This window comes from Neodiprion pinetum, chromosome 2 (genome assembly GCF_021155775.2).
Source record: "Neodiprion pinetum isolate iyNeoPine1 chromosome 2, iyNeoPine1.2, whole genome shotgun sequence".
In the NCBI taxonomy this organism is placed as follows: domain Eukaryota; kingdom Metazoa; phylum Arthropoda; class Insecta; order Hymenoptera; family Diprionidae; genus Neodiprion; species Neodiprion pinetum.
In genome coordinates this window covers 9,930,679-9,947,638 of record NC_060233.1, presented here as the reverse complement: position 1 = coordinate 9,947,638, position 16,960 = coordinate 9,930,679, and the positions used below count along the sequence as shown (strand labels likewise).

Here is a 16,960-nt window from a genome sequence, read left to right as displayed (position 1 = left end):
GCGGGGGGATGGGATGCTGCGAGGGGGCGCAGAACTCACCGGGTTCTGGGGACGAATGGAAGAAGGAAGGGATGTTAGGTACGGCAGGATCCATATAGAGAGAGGGGCGGCGGAGAACCCGCGGAAAAGCGGCGGCGGGGGCGGGAAAAGGGGGGCGGCGGCGGCGGCGGCGGGGGAGGGTGAGGGGAGAAAGACGCCTGCGCACCGAATCCGCCGTTAGGAGCAACTCAGTTGACACCGACACACCGTGATACGCGCGCGTGGTTATCATTCCCACTGACTTGTGCCTCGATCCCTCGACTCGGTTTTTTATGGGTCCAGACTCTTCTCACTCACACATAGGCGACACACCGACACACTGACTTACACGTAATCACTCACTGACTGACTGACTGACTGACTGACTGACTCACTGACTCACTGACCGAGCAACGGTTGGATTTTTACCCTGCACCCTTGTGCATGCGTGTTGGTTTTGGTTTTGTTGTTGTTGTTTTTCTCGACGATGTTGCGAAAATGACGAATTGCAGCGAATCTGCGACCATCGAGCAACTGGGACAAGACGATGTTGTTTATGCTTCTCGCGTTTTGGCCTGATGCTGTTGCGGTCCGAACATCCCGCAGATAATTTTTACCAATATTTTATCATTGATGGAACGATTCCGTACAACGGATTCGCTTGGCACGATCAATCGATTTTTTCTTTGATTTTTACAAGGATCGGGTGACTCGAACTCACGATGGAATGTTAAATCTGACATGAATTTATGTTTCGTAGTAGTATCTTAATAATATTTGTCGAATTGAATCGATTCGATGCGAGTTCGTTAAACTCACAATTATCAGCGAATTATCTACCGTGTGGAATTATCTTCGGTTGCGTTAGAGAAAATACACATTGCATACGGCATAGTCGATTCTCTACACGAAGCTTAATTCATCGTTCGCATTGATTAAATTGGTCACGGGATTACGATAGTCGGGGATGATTTCAACGAGTAATTTAAGGTTGGTATATGTATGTACTGGTATGAAATGAATGTGTGTCGTTATGTTTGTTTGTTTGTTTTTTTTTACCCGATTCGCGATCATCGACGAGGTTTACCTTTTACCTTTGAATCAATCTTCTTCAAGCTCTGACACAGTGCCTTGTATACGCGTACGCTGTGGATATTTACGACCAAATTCACCCCCCGATTTTCGCCTCTCAAACCCCTTTTCGACGACGACTGCTCTGGGAAAAAGGGAGGAAATTCTATTGTCGAAATTCCACTTTATACACATGTAGGTGCGATTTTCGTACACGGGCACGTTTCATACTCGTTCCCAACACCTGCTCTGGTATCAGCCTTTTTGGCGGAAACTACAACGAAGGAACATCCGACCATCCGGCCGTCGTTAGTTTTAGTTATGGGATTTTCAATTGCGTCACGTCGTGTTAAGGGAAATTTTACCGGATCGGTGTTACGACGAATAAACAACGGAAATTGAGCTCGGATGTAAGACTAAAGAACGGAATGAGCTTGTACGCAAGTTCTGGCCGGTTTTGGAGACTACTTTCTGATTACGATGGTTCTTGAGCAACATGTGTCGAACGATGAGATCGACGTTAAAGTTGCCTCATCCTAACGAGACGTGGACTGTAAACTCACTGTTTCCCCAACTTTTTGACACAACTTTGAAGCAATTGAGTTTGGAAAATATGAGTATGTTAATGCTGTGTTACCGTTCACAGAATTTCATGTCATACGGTTCCAAAGTTCCGTGAAATAACGAGTAGTTATTCCAAAAAACGCGTCGCTATATCGACTTTAATTAAGAAAGGTGTGTTAAATCGTCGTCGTTGCGATTCTTTTGACTGATCGTACGAAGTACAGGTCATTTGATTTTGCCCAAGTTTTCTTTTGCCACACAATAGGGAAATGTATAATGGTACGTGTACCTATAACGTACACGGTGGTATTTCGTGCGTACTAAAACGTTGATCGAACGTAAAATCCAATAACAATGAAACGGATGTAAAACGAGTATTTATGCTTGCATGTACATTGTATGTGTACATATATGCACGTGTAGGAGAATTGCAATCCATTCCCGAACACCTGCTAGTATCATAACACTATGTTATCGGGGCAACCAAGCATCGAGTTCCCGTCGATCGATAGTGATTGATATTTGCTACACCGACGAATCAGAGAATGATGTTGAATCCATGCATTTTTCATTCAGGGTCAGGAAAAAATAATATCCACCACGTCGGTACATAGATTATGGATTTTCGATGGACAACACAGAAAAAAGGGACAAATTTTGCATCCTAAAATATTGAATTTTTTTTTTTTTTTTTTTTTTCCCCCTCAAAGTACAAAATAAAAAATATGTTAGTATATTCATGCTATAATGTAATGATGTATAGGTTGAAATAAATTTAACCGTCCAATTGATAATGACGCATCAGTTTAGTACACCGACTTTTATTTCATGCAATTTCACATCTTTGTTAGAGATCGACTCCTAATTGTGATACTATTATATTATTATATTTACATGTTGCCGGTTTCATTGTTTGTTTATTTTTAACAGGCGTATAGATTATAAACGTTTTTACGAAACATAATATTATTGACGCAGGTATCCGCACACATGCATGGGGAATAAATGAATATGCAGCAAGAATGATACAATTGGAATTTTAGCACAGGAATTTTGGTGTCTGTGTAATTCCTCCCTATTCCCCGTTTTTCGTTTTGCCAACGTACGAGATTAAAGCCTGCCGGGTAAAAATGTAAAATTATTCATCGTAATGCCATTTATGTACATTTGGTTAACTACTTTAAAACTTGGGGATAAACGAAAAAATCTCGGAATAAATCGGACACACACGTGCAAAATCCTTTACATACGCCAATATATTACGCACAATATTGTGTAGAAATGTACATTTGTGGGTCTCGCGTCTTGTAATGTACTATCAATCGAATTTTCTACGAAGAGAATTGTAAACACTGAAACTAACCAAATCCCGATTAACTCAACAAGGAATGCGTTAAATGTTTCAAGCGTTAATAGCGGAAAGTGTGAATACGAGGCGTTGAAACGGTTAAATTAAAATCACGGTCCTCCTGATTTCTTTTTTCTTTTTTTTTTTTTTTTTTCTTCATTTTTTGGCACACATCTAAGCAGACATCCATTATCAGGTTTGTTTTACAGATCGCTGAAATCGCCGAAAGCATCACTAATAGCGTTACGTGCGATGATCGATCATCGCGAATGAATGTTTAACAGATTGAGTTGTCTCACTGCCAATTCGGAATTACACACCGGATGAGAAGAGATTCGTGCTTGGATATCGAGATCTTTAATAACTCTTGGAAGCTCCTCGGTGTCTATTCGCTGAAAATATTCCTCTCGGCTTCTTGCTTTTTGTGTTTAGAAATTTTTTTATTGTTTTATTTTTTTTTATACTCTCTCATAACACGAGTTCGACGTTCAAAAAACAGAAGCGCAAAAATCAAGTTTGTCTCGCTGCCACAGGTGGCGCCAGAATTGCTCGGGTCGAGTTTACGACCTCAAGCGTTTAATGTCTTTTTGTTTCTCTTCTCTTCTTCTCTTGACTCGAACTGCATTGAAATTGGATCGATGATAAAATGCGTGTTGGATCTATTTCTCAATTTATATTACTATCGGTGTGAATTGAGGTGATATAAAATTGGAAAAATTTATTTACACAAGTGGTTCTATACTTAGGTATAATAAGAGGAAAGAGAGAAACGTCGCGCTTTGAAATCAAAATTACTTTTCTATTTATAGTATTGACAATCTTCGCAGCGGTTACGAGTCGGTTTTCAATCACTTTTACGATTGCTTTTAATTGCCAAAGTAATGAACCTACTCGTAACTCAACGGCGGTCCTATAAATTCTTTGAGTAAAAACCAAATACTCGTTTCGAAGAGGGTACATTAAGCTAAAATACACGGAGGACGGTAATTTTTTTTTTTTTTTTCTCTTTCTTTCTTCGAATAAATCAAATTGTCTTCGGTCAAGAGACCATTTTGTTACTTTGAACAATTTTTTAATCTTGTCAAACCCTTTGTCGTGTGAAAGACAGAATGTACTCAGAGTTTTTTAATTACCTACATAACCAAAGGAATTGCGACGATCTTGCCACTTTGTGTTAAAGGCCATTCGAAACGGATGAAAATGTACCTTTGTTGATACCGCTTTCCATTCTTTTTCCCGTCCGTTAAAGGGGAAAAATTCATTTCGCAATTTAGGACAGTTCACGATCGGTTATCCTCACAACCATATGGAAACAGAATCACACGGGCACGTCAAGTGTTCACCGTGTAACGGACTGCGTAGGTGTTCATCTGGTGGGTGAGATTTGTGACACGATCCACTTGAGGCGGCGAATAGAGAACGTTCGATTTTCCATCGAACATAAATTTTCTGGTACCCCGTGGGACGTGGTAGCACTTTCAATGATTTATGGTTTGGGTTAAAAGAGCAAGGCCAATGGATTCGCGGGGAATCCGAGTCACATAAGCCTCCAACTCGGAGGCCTCTTAGTGGCTAAGAGGTGGATGAAAGTCTGTGTATTCTAAATCTAAAATCCACCGCCATTCCCCCAGAGAAAAAAAGTGGATGCGGATGAAACAGGAGAAAATTCTTTCCCTCCGGTAGTGTCAACTGAAATTAATTACTATCGCGTCTGCTTATTGCTGAGCAGGGCGGGAGGATAATTGCCGTTCGTACTCTCGGCCACGTGGTTGATAGCAATGCAGCGCCCCGGGAACTGCGAATCGCCAACTTTTCACCCTCGAATCCGAAAGCTCTTTCGAACGAGTTCCTTGGTCTCTTTTTCCGCCCATTTCTCACCCCGGCGTTTTCCTTTCCACCCTCGTTTAACCGCCCCTCAAAGCTTTGTTCTTATACTCCTCGTTCACCTTGCGGCTTCAACGTTACTGGAAACAGGCATAACACTTTGTTCAAGTCACGGGAAGTTAATGCTCGAGTCTACGATTTTAACACGGATCAGACTAGACAGCGTTAAGTACTTGAGAATACGGTCAAAGTGGTCGAAATGTCGCGGTGCTTCATTACTGTTTTTTCGCTATTTCTCATCGACCTCGACGCTGAATCGTTTTTGAGTAAGGTATGAACACGCGTCTTCAAATTCACGTGAAACACTTTCAAACCTTGTGATTTCCATGTCCATGGTATCCGCTATGAGATCACAGGATTTAGTTTTGTAGAGACCTGCAAATTTTCACGATGTTCAACGAAATCTTGTAGTTTCTTATAACCCGGTGAAGTTTTTAAAGTCTCTTGAAGTCACATGAAGTTATCGTAACATTCTATCGAATCTGTAGAACCTAAGGCCTAAAGTCTCACGAAGTGTCGTCGATATTAGATAAAAACTTTGAAGTCATTTTAAAACTTTCAAACTCACTTTGAAATACTTGAAAATCCAGGAATTTCCGTGAAATCTTTATGAAATTCGATTATACGTCCAAACTCGAGTGTACAGCCAACCTTGTGAAGTGATCAACATCTCGATAACGCGTCGGAACCCAATGACTAATCGAGCTGGAGAACGCGGCTAAGCCCATCCATAACCTGCACTTATCCGCCATCTCTCAACTCCTCTCTACCATAACTAACTCAATCGGGGACGCTTGAAGCTTCGGCAAAAGCCAGCAAAGCGATTGTTCAAAACCGCAGTTGACGTTCCGTTGTGACGTGAAACAAGAGCGGCATTCCCAGCTCTTTTTATTACAAGGCTACAAATTTGGAAGCAATGGTTGGTTCGAGCAGTGCTTAACCGTTCCGTATAATCCGGAAAATTTTACCTTCAAGTCCATAACGGTCGGCGGTTATACCATCAGCAAAGTCACATCGCTTGCAGTAGCGCATCGTGGTCTCGACGTTACCTTCTACTGTGTATAGTTTTCCTCCTCAGAAATGGAGGATGATAAATGAAAAGGAGCAGCAGGGCCCAACGCTGCAACGTCATCAATTATACCACGTTTAGCATGGCGCACCAGTTACCTACATACCCTCTTCTCGGTTGGACGAGCCATTGTTGTTACCGGGTTGAAGCCACCACTGGCCCTGTATAAATACAGAAACTGATTCCATATCGCTGAAGGTTATTTAGAACAGGCGTTACATTATGCAGCCAGTTGCGACGTGGTCTTTCTTCCGGTTCGTTCGTGGTTGCGGTTATGCGGAGTGGCACGGTAAAAGGACCCCTTTCCATCTTTCTGATTTACTCTACCTGCCCCATTATCTCCGGTAATGCGATACACGCGGACCTTGAGTACACGATGATAAGGTGCACTCTTCGGGCACCGCGTCGTGAAGCGCATCATATTTTTCTATGCTGAACAATGAGGCTCGCCTCGAAGCTTCTCATCCCATTTCACCGTTCGCCGATTGTGCAGGTGAAACCGTACAACTGTTGAGTGTACAATGACTTTTCAACCTTAACGATAATACTGCTCTATCATTGTTTGGGATTTCTGAAAGGATCTATTTACCGAGGCATCTTTCCATTCAGCCTCGAGGACTCTCTTTCTCTCTCTCTCTCTCTCTCTCTCTCTCTCTCTCTCTCTCTCTCTCTCTCTCTCTCTTTTTCTCTTTCTTTTTTGGATCAGGACACCCACCAGCGTCTGTTTTTATGGGTCGTAATTGGCTGGCGGTTCGAGGGACCTTTAATCTGTTATCTGAAATCGTTAATACCCCTGATTGAGACGAAGGGTTGTTTACTTGTATCCACTCATCCAACAGACAGACCATTTCAGTCTTTACCGCAACGTTCGGTGGCTTTTGAAAAATCTTTCCCCGTTACTAAGAACCATAATGGATGCGTGGTGATTGCGGGAATTCAATCGAAAAGCTTTCATCGATTACATAGATTAATTAAGATGTTTACTACTCGAAGGATCGCCGTTTTTCGTGATTCCTCATAACACCGACCGTTATATTTTAAAAACATGATCGATTCCTCACTCGCTTTGTCCACTTTCATTTGAAGACTCATTCTCTTTAATACACAATATAGACGTCAGAAGGACGCCAGGAACTCGTCACATTATAGTTACAGAGAACCAGAGTGTGGAATTGGCGTGTAAATTTTACATCACGTCCCACTCGTCAGCCGTTGATAGGCGTGTGGCACGCACGTGGCCTTGAATAGAAGCAAATTTTTTATGGCCTTACCGGGTGGTTGAAAAAGTGTCAAAATTAGCATATTTTTTGCCCCTACGGTACAACGACGTGGATTTCTGGTTTGATTCACTTAAATATCACATCTTAGAAAACTCTGCCTATCTCAACGAGTAACTCTTACACGTGACTTTGACCTGTTCTTCACTTTCCCAGTAATAAAGCATACACGTGTGCTCCTGATGTTCTGAACTGGCAGTCTAGACCACTCTTCGTCCCAGAAATCCATCTTTCCTCGTTTATTATCGTAATTATTGCTCGATAAACGAGTTTCACAATATGATTAATTCTCTCACGTGTTTGGTTATAACTCGTGGTTTCTTATTGTTGTACTTTGCGAACCACTTTTTAATTCGTTAAGTCAAAATATGTTGCGATGTATAACGCGGGTTTCGGGATGTGCATGGATTTCCTGTTTAGCATAATGCTTAATTTTCTCAGCAACTGACCACAGAAATCCTCATGTCTATTTTACAGCTTATTCTTTCCGATCGCAAAACTAATTTCTATAATCGTGTTTCTGGTATCGGATGCACCTGAATCTAAAATTGAGAAAGCATGATTTCATCTTCAAAATAAATGCAGTCTACCTAAAATGCGCTGTCCAAAATCATTTGACGTGATCGAGTGTTTTTTTCCAAACCTGGAACATATGTTCGGTGGAATCTGAGAAATAAATTAAGATCCCAAATTCATCGACCAAAATATTCTTACTCACGAGTTTGATTCTATAATATTCCAAAAAAAAAAAAATCCTCGTTGGTTACTTTTAACAAGAACAAGCTGACGTTAGAATTTCATGAATTTTGGAAAGTTAGTTTACCAGTAAATTCAATTCAAAACTCAGCTGAACTCCCTCCCCCATAACAATGTGATACACGCAGTATTTCGAGGGTGTCATAATTCCAGTAAAACTTCCCTAAACTTATCGAATTCACGACATTCGTCATCGTACTTACTGAGATTTTCTCGAGAATCTCACCACCGCACTTTCTACCAATTAATTTTTTTCTCTCCAAGTTATCCCATTAGTTGAATCGATTTTCCCGACTAAAAAAGATTATACCGTTTTCCCCCAGGTTCTGGTAATTTTTTCTCCTGTTTTTTTTTTCTTCTTTTTTTCTTTCGCAAACAGCTCACCATCACTAACGATAATTTTGCAGTCGTGCGAGTATGCCTGCGTCGTTATTTCACCCTCGAGCTTAATGCTAAGCCGGTCAAGGTGCGAATGCAAGGATTTCGCGAGAACATGACCGGACGGAAGCTATTCGCTAAAATTCCGCCATCTACTGCCCCCCGCCCCTCTTTCCGACCCCTCCTCGTCTCTCGCTATCCTCAACCAAATCCCCACTCACCCTGAACGGTCTTTGATCATTCGTGTCGGTCGTTTGGAAGCGGCGCTCGCGTCACGGTGAGACTGAGCAACAGGCCTGAACGCCGGTGGCACCACCTGTGCACTTAATTCCCGGGACGCGCTATGCTGCGGACACCCGGCCAACCTACCCCCAATGGGTTTTATTTATTCACTGGCCGAAATTCCCACCCTTGGTCCCGTAACCATATCTCATCCAGATAACAAATCCCGTAGTGCCATTCTGGTTACCGCTCTTGGCTGATCGAAACCACCAATCATGCAACCCTTCCCCTCTAACCTCGATTTCTTTTAGAGGAAATCGGGAGATATTGATATTTTCAATCATACGGAAAGAATCTTTATCTCTCACATTTGATTGGATACATCTTGCTCTACCTTTTTTTTTTTTGCCAACGTCCAATCGCACACTTTTATCGTACGGTTGTGTTTATTTTGCATTAAATTATGCAAAACAGTTATATCGAGAGTCAATGCGCATGCGCGTCATTAACGTAACCTCAAAAGTTTTGACATTTGGCACCGGCTGTTGTGCTCAATACGGACAGTTTGTCAAAATTTTTTAGGTTACGTTCGTGACGGTTGGTCACACTGGCTAAAAACTTTTCTCGGATTGTAGCGCGTGCGCGTTAAAACTATGCTCTGAATTTTTCTGAAAATACTGCAAGCGTCGAAACAAAAAAAAATCATGGTTCAAAAGTAAGCGAAGAATAGAATGAACGAAAATAAGTTTGATGTATTTTTGAAACCAGAGAACATTCTTCTAGGTCAGGAACAATTACTCAAAAGTTGGCTTGGAATGTCTCATAACTATACACACGATGCCATATGCAGAGCCTAATCCGTTGATTGCGACTTTCAACCAAGTCCCGACGGAATTGATCTTCCGGATTTTGCAATCGAGGAGATTCGGTTCTTTTCTCTAATCTCTTTCACTGATCGGTCTCATACTTTCACATGATATAACTTGAACAATTTTTTTTTTTTTACTCGCATAAGGAAATTCGACGAGGATTACTGTCGATTATTTCACCCCCACAGCCAATAACTATTTTTACACTGCGTCCCATCTACCTGTGTTATCCATTATAATCCGTTTTTCATTACGCTCCCTTCCTCTGCCCCAAAAACTCCCCCCCCCCAAACGTCATCGGAGAAATTTCGTTCCCTAAGCTTCCCGAGATTTATCAACGTCACGCAAAAATAAAAATTCATTCTACTTATACATTTATACACATGTCATATATATGTGTGTCGATATATATAATAAAAAAAATAATGCCGAACAGAATGCGTCACGTGTTTCGATATATTTGTGGCGACTGTTATTTTCATTCAAGTGTGAATAATTTCTCTGACGTTTTCCTACACATGTATCGTCCATACGTATGTCATCGGAAATAAATCGGTATATCAACGATGATGGCGAAATTATATTCGAACAGGTTATGTGAAAGTAAAACTGTGAGACAAATATTTGAAATAGTCGAGAATATATCATGTTTTGATAAACCGTTTTTACTAACATAAAATCTTGAGCTTCGATAAAGTTTCATATGAAACGAGTAGTTTTCTGCCTTCTGTTTGGATTGATTGTATTTTCAATAAGTTCCCAGATATTCGATCACGTGATGTTGTCGAAAATTAACATTTTTAAAAAAGCTTACTTCGCATTGCGTCATACATTTTTTTTTTTTTTGTCTATAATTTGAAACAATTTCACGGTTATTTTGCTCTAGCACAGAGAATTAAAATCGGTATCCAAAGTTGCAATGTGCCTCGATTAACCATCCAATCCGACTAATATGCCATTTATCAAACGAGTGTAATATTATTCCTTTGCAAAAGCTTGTTTCAATATTGAAACGCGTCGGTTAATTTGCCTGAAAACATGCCGGTACATTACATTGTGTTCGCGCACCGCTGAAAGTTAAACATTACCGTGCAAATCGTCGTTATAAAAAATTCTGCTGCCGATAAAATTCATACCAAAAAGAACTCTTCTCTTTGCTACATACCAAAATACCATGAATGCCAAGGGCAGGCTGCAATCTGTACTTCAAAGCGACGGGAGAAAAAAAATAAATAAAAATTTCGAAAACGATTTTCCCATAATCATGCAAAGCTTTTTGTCGCGATTCAACCGAAAAAAATAGTTCAACGAAAAAAAGCACATGCATGTAAAAACAATCCCGGACGACAGGCAAACTGCGGAGGGAAATTCTCTCGGAATTTGGGATCAGCGGCGGACGCTAATCCCGTGATTATCAGGTGGATGAGTATGGGTACAAAAGGGCGAAGGGCCGGGCTTGATTCGCATTTGCAAAATGCCTCGGTCCCTGTCGGGAAAATTTAACCACGTAAACGTATAAAGGTCGTTGAATCAATTCCGTCGCATATTGATGAATACTTTTCGGATAGATTTTGGAAGTTTATTGGCTACATTTATTGTAAATCTATTTTTTTGTTTTTTCAAAGTCATACACTGAGAGAAATTTTTAGTTCCGGTTACCGCTCAGTCCTTAATTATTCGCATTTTTCACCGTAATCGAAAAATATAGTTCTAGGTAGAAAATGAAAATTAGTTTTCTAGCTGTTGCCGGAAAGTCTAGTATCCGTTACTAATCTTTCTTATTACGATCACTGTTACTATATTTTTTTCCAACTGTTGCAAAAATTTAATTCTTGTGCAAGAATAAATTGACGTTAAAGCCTGATTTAACTAAAAAAGTAGAGTTAACCGAAGAAACTGATTTTGCGTTGCACTTGCCAAAAAAGGATCGACAATAGCGCAAAATGGTTACGCGTACCTCGTTTTTCGTAATTCTAACAATATTCAAACAGTTTTTTCAACGATACCTGTCTTACTGAATTTTTTTAGTTACTGTAACAAATTAAATCTTTCTCAGTGCATGTTTAATAGTTGTAGAAAGAGGAAATAAAACGTCTGGTTTAATTTGAGCCTGTAATATCGAGACTTGGAGGTTCCTGAACGTAATTTTTCATTTTCCATTTGATTTGTATTCGAAAATAAGTATAGTTATTTAGAAATTTACTTGGTCAGTAACGAAGCAATAAAGCAATATACGTAATATTCGATACGTATTTTTGTAGGGAATTAAATATTCTACAAAAGGGGTCACTAATAATTTTTTTATAACTAGACTTTTTCAAAATCCATTCAAGGTTGAAGTTAAAATCATGTAAAAATTCACTTTTTCTTGAGATTAACAGCGAAAATACTAGATTATCACAAAATGTTGTAGGTTTTGTTTGTAAAGCATCTCAACCGCTGTAAAATCATGTCATTGAATTAAATTTCAACTTCATCAAATTTATTTTGTAGTTATTACAAGTAATAATATGTAATATATGCAATTCCACTTTGAAAGTACCTTTTTTTTTAGCCAAAATACAAATTTTCGAGATTCGAAAATTAATTAAATGACATGATTTTATAGTGGCAGAAATGCATTACACACAAAATCCCTAATATTTTGTCACAAGTCTAGCATTTTCGCTGTTGATCTAGAAAGAAGCGAATTTTTACACGATTTCAAGTTTAACATTGAATAACTTTTAAAGTAGTTGAGTTATCAAAAAATTATAACGAACATTTTTTGTAGAGCATTCAATTCCCTACAAAAATATGTATCGTACAATTATGTATACTGCCTTGTTACTGAGCTACAAATTTCCGAAATAACTAAAATTATTTTCCCATCTTATTGTTAATCAAATGGAAAATGGAAAATTTCGTTTAGGAATCCCTAAATCTTAATATTTAAGGCTTAATTTAATACGGATGTATTATTTTCTCTTGCTAGAGCTGTTAAAGATGTGACTATGAAAAAAAAAATAGTCGATTTTTTTTGACCCGTCTAATTTACATTGCATTAAGCTTTAAAGCTCACAGGGTGTGATATGAACCTTGCGGCAGGAGGCAGAAAATATTGCAAAATATTGTAGCCCTTGTATTATGACAGGCATAAAAAATCACCGCTTAACAATGTATTCAAACTTGCAGACTATTTAAGGGCAGACATATTATATTCGCCAATTATGCGCTGAACAAAGTTTTACACTCAGACGGAATTAACTGACGATAGGTATTCTACTTAATGTGCTTCTGCGATTTTATGGAGTCAAAGAAAGGTCGGCGAGTTAAATTTTGATAACTTTTAAATGGGAATTGCGAATTCCTTAGGACACGTTAATAATAATTGACGATCATGTTCCAGATATTTGAACACTAAAGTTCGAGGTACGGAGTATATGCGCTGATAAAAATACAGAAAATGAAGAATTGAGAAGCATTAGAATCGTTGATGAAGCCGTTTTTACAGTATCGTTAAAAAATTACCAGATTAAAATAAAAAGTCGAGGAAAAAAGAAACCGATGTAACCAATTTTTATCGGTTGAGATTGTTGATCTTCAATATATTTCCAAGATAAATTAATTTGTGTATCGATACTATAAAACTTCATTCTATGGCAATTCTCGAATTATCCCAAATACGGAAAATCTCGATAAATGAAAAGTGGGGAAGAGAATGGGAAACAAAGTAGGTTGTCAATAAATTTTCAGTGATATCACACTCGATTATGCACATTATCTGAAAACACGTTCTCACCTATTTTTACGTTTTAAAATATTATAGTTCACATACTCTTGAAAAATTACAAAGCTGCCGTTTCATAAAAATTTTAATATCAATGAAAATTTTTCAATCCTCTTCAATTCTCAACTATTATTTAGAATTGTAGCGAATAAAATCGGTAGTATAATTACATGACCATTCACGGATCGTGTCAGAATTTTCCTCAAAGTCATCAGCGCCAAAAATTTGTTTCTCTCTGATCCATCGATCGATTCGCGTATTGATCACTCTCTAAAAAGAAAAAAAAAGAAAAAAAAAAACCAACCATTCCCGTAAGTACACCTTCGAGTCTGAAACTCCGAGGTCTTTTCACGCAAGGAATAGAATATAAATATGAAAGAAACGAAAATCAGTTTTGTGTGTTTTTTTTGTTTCTCTCTCTCTCTCTCTCTCTCTCTCTCTCTCTCTCCACCCGAGGAATGCGAAGCGGCAGGCAAAAAGTAATGATGATGAAAAAGAAAAAGAAAAAAAAATACACGTGGGAAAAGCTTGGAAGGGGGGGAAAAAATAACCGCAGCCGCAAAGAAAGGTAACGTACGGAGGTTTTGTTTTTTTTTTTTTTTTTTTTCGGGGTGCGATACGCGAGAATGCGGGGGCGTATAAGGTATGCGAGATTCGCACTTAGGCGATGGAACTTTCATGCGCCACGATACGCGTTACGGTTTATGAAACATTAAGTGGTTGACACGTAACGTTGGCAGGTGTGTGTGTGTGTGAAGGGAGGGGGGGGGAGAAGGAGGAAATAAGCACGAGACGTATGTTCGAGCTTTCGAGCTTTGCAGGACTTGCAGAACGAGGCGTCTCTGATTAGTCAGCTGGCGGTATCGCATTATAGCGCGGAACGAAATAAAGAGCTTGTCTCGCCCTCCGGAGGGGGGTGAAGGAAAGGGTGAAGGATGAAGAATAAGGTGGAGGGAAGGAGAGAAAGCGAAAGTAAGGTAACGCGCACGTTCGTTAGGTATTTCAATGGGGAAAGAGGCGGAAAGACCCGGTGAATACTGAACAGCCGGGCAAAGCCACGCGTGACGAAAGACTTTCTCGGTCTCTTGGTCACGGGGATCGTCGAGGTATTTTACTCTCCGACATTTGACGAGTTTCCCACGCTCGAAAGCCGCATGAAATTCGTAACCAGAAATACTCGAATAATTATTTTTAACCTTGACCTTACTTTCGAGATTCGTTATTGTATAAGATTATTTTTCAGGCGATAATTGAGGTGAAATTAAAGAGATTTCGAAGTACGGAAGGACCGTTATGGAGAATTTTAGTGGCGAAGATTCTGCTAATCGATTCGATGTGTAGAATTTTTAAACTTGGAAAGTCGAAGTATGGAGATGCGAATAAATTAAAAGGTCAGAGTTTGGAATGACAAAATGTAGAATGGTCAGAATTCGTTTTGACGATATAGAATCGTGCATAGATTTTCAGATTTCGTTGTTCTATTTTTTGACATTTCTGTATTTTGTGAATCTTAAGTTTCTGTTTTATCGATTTTATGTACTTGAGCTTTCTACATTTTGATAATTCTGCAAATTAGATTTTCGTGTCTTTGACAATTCGATGTTTTGGTCCTTTTATCAATCAGCGGGGCAGGGTTGATGTTCCGAAAGCGCCTAATTCCAAATCATTTGGTGGCGAAATTTGAAGTAAAGAAATTAAACTTTGAAGAAACAACAAAGTTTCGAATGGACGGAATGCTGACGGCTCAAAGTTCCGAAAACTCATGTTTCGATAGAGAAAAATTCCAAACTTTGAAATATACTCGCACAACTTGGTTTACTCAACGAGTGGGTGTTAAAAATCAGAAAAACCGAAGATTACAATGACCAGGATTCCGAAAGTAAAAATATCGAAAATCCAAAACGTAGAAAGATAGAAGTGGTGAAAATTCACTAACGATAAGTCAGAATTTGACGGAACTGAAAATCTTCAATCATTCAGAATTTCGATATTTCATATTTTTCAATATACTCATTTTTGGAACTTTGACTTGTCGTAGTTACGCCCTTTTGGAAATTTGCGCTTTCGAAAGTTTGCACTTTCTGAACCTTGAGCGCCGAATTTCAGTTTTTCTTTACTTTAACTTTCACGACAACAAAATTCGGAATTTGGCGCTTTCAGAACTTTTCAAATTTCTTTTGTTAATTTCAAAATTGTCAATACGTCTGGAAAATTTTCCTCGAAAAAGTTCGAAAAGAAAAACCCCCAATTTTCCACTGAATTGCTCTTCGAAATTTAGAATTTAAAAAACTTGAAACCGCAGTTCCTATTATCACACTACTCTCCACCATTTTCTCCGCATAGTCTTCCGTGTTTCCGTGTCATACATTCAGAGTTTGGAATCGGTGACAAAATTCAAATCATCAACCAACCAATTTTTACGTTAAATTTCGACGAAATTTAGGAACACGTTTTACGCATGTCAATTTCAAAAGGAAAAAATCTCTGGCAGTCATTCGTCAAATTTCAATGATACTTTTGTAAACATCTTACGTCCAACCGTCCATTGGACGAAATTTGCTGAGTAAAAATTTCGTCGAAATAATTATGCGCGCTGATTTATCATCGTCCGCGATTAGCGCTGCTTTTCTTTTCATTAATATTGAACAGGCTAGCTCTCGCCTTTGTTTCACCTTTTTCAATTTCAGATAGCGGGCAGCTCAACTTGGGGACAGGCACCCCTTCTGTATGCATATAATACTGCCTTGGCTAAACATTAATATAGAACGGCCTTAAAAAGATCGCGAGATTTTGGAATTCCATTTTCTCCCTTCTGATGCCACGGCACGCTTCCTTTCGAGCACGATTTCCACACATCTGACTGTTCCATCAAAATTCACGAAAGCATCCATCTCCAACAGGCGATCCCGGCTTCCTTTCCTCTGAATCTGATTTTTTTTTTTTTTTTTTTTTCTCTCCGACTTTTCAAAGTTTTTAATCTGACCGAATTTGTAAAACGTACTCGTATTCACTATTTAATAATTCGATATTTCCTTCGTGTCACTCTTCATCTAGAATTTTTTTTTTTTAATTCTGGACAAACAACCATTTTTCCAAACGTGAATGAAATTTTCAAAATTCATTTTTTAGGTAAAATTCACTTCACTTCGATCGATTTTACTCGAGAGAAAAATTTTTGAAATTCTATTTTTTTTATTTTTTTTTTTTTGTTTTACATTTCACACCTAATATACCCATATGCGTGTAATTTTTTTTTTTTTTTTTTGAAAGTATTCATTTAAAAATAATCAACGATACGTATACATTTCATTTTTCATAAAACAGCTTCGATCAAAATTTTCCAACATTCATGAAAAAAACAAATGTCACAAAAGTATGCGGTTTATAAGCTATTCAGTCTCATGGATAGAAATTTTCTAAATTTGATGAAAAGTTGAATCGTATCGTATCTTTAATCTAACAAAAACAAAAAAAATCGATTATTGATCCGTTTCAAAGAATACTTTGATCGTCGATCCCTCCATGATGAAATTGCGGCGTGACGTCAGCTTTGATGATCCGTACACTTCATTGAACTGATCTTTACGTAAAGCTACAATGTGTGTGTGTGTGTATCTGTGTGTCTGTTTCCGTGTTGATCCAAGGTCTATGTCATCTTTTACGCGAATACTATCATTTTATAGCATACTTTTGCTAACCCAATTAGTCACATCGTATAAAGGCATATGGTATGTA

General features: G+C 38.7%; 1 protein-coding gene across 2 annotated transcripts in view; it reads left to right on the top strand.

Moving 5' to 3' along the window:
- Window positions 1–249: 249 nt before the first annotated feature.
- LOC124211912 (5-hydroxytryptamine receptor-like) overlaps window positions 250–16,960 on the top strand; it is a 182,591-nt gene continuing 165,880 nt past the window's right edge. For both annotated transcript variants that reach the window (XM_046611446.2, XM_046611443.2), the window contains exon 1: window positions 250–1,008. The gene's annotated coding sequence lies outside the window, so the exon portion shown is untranslated. The remainder of the gene's footprint in view (window positions 1,009–16,960) is intronic.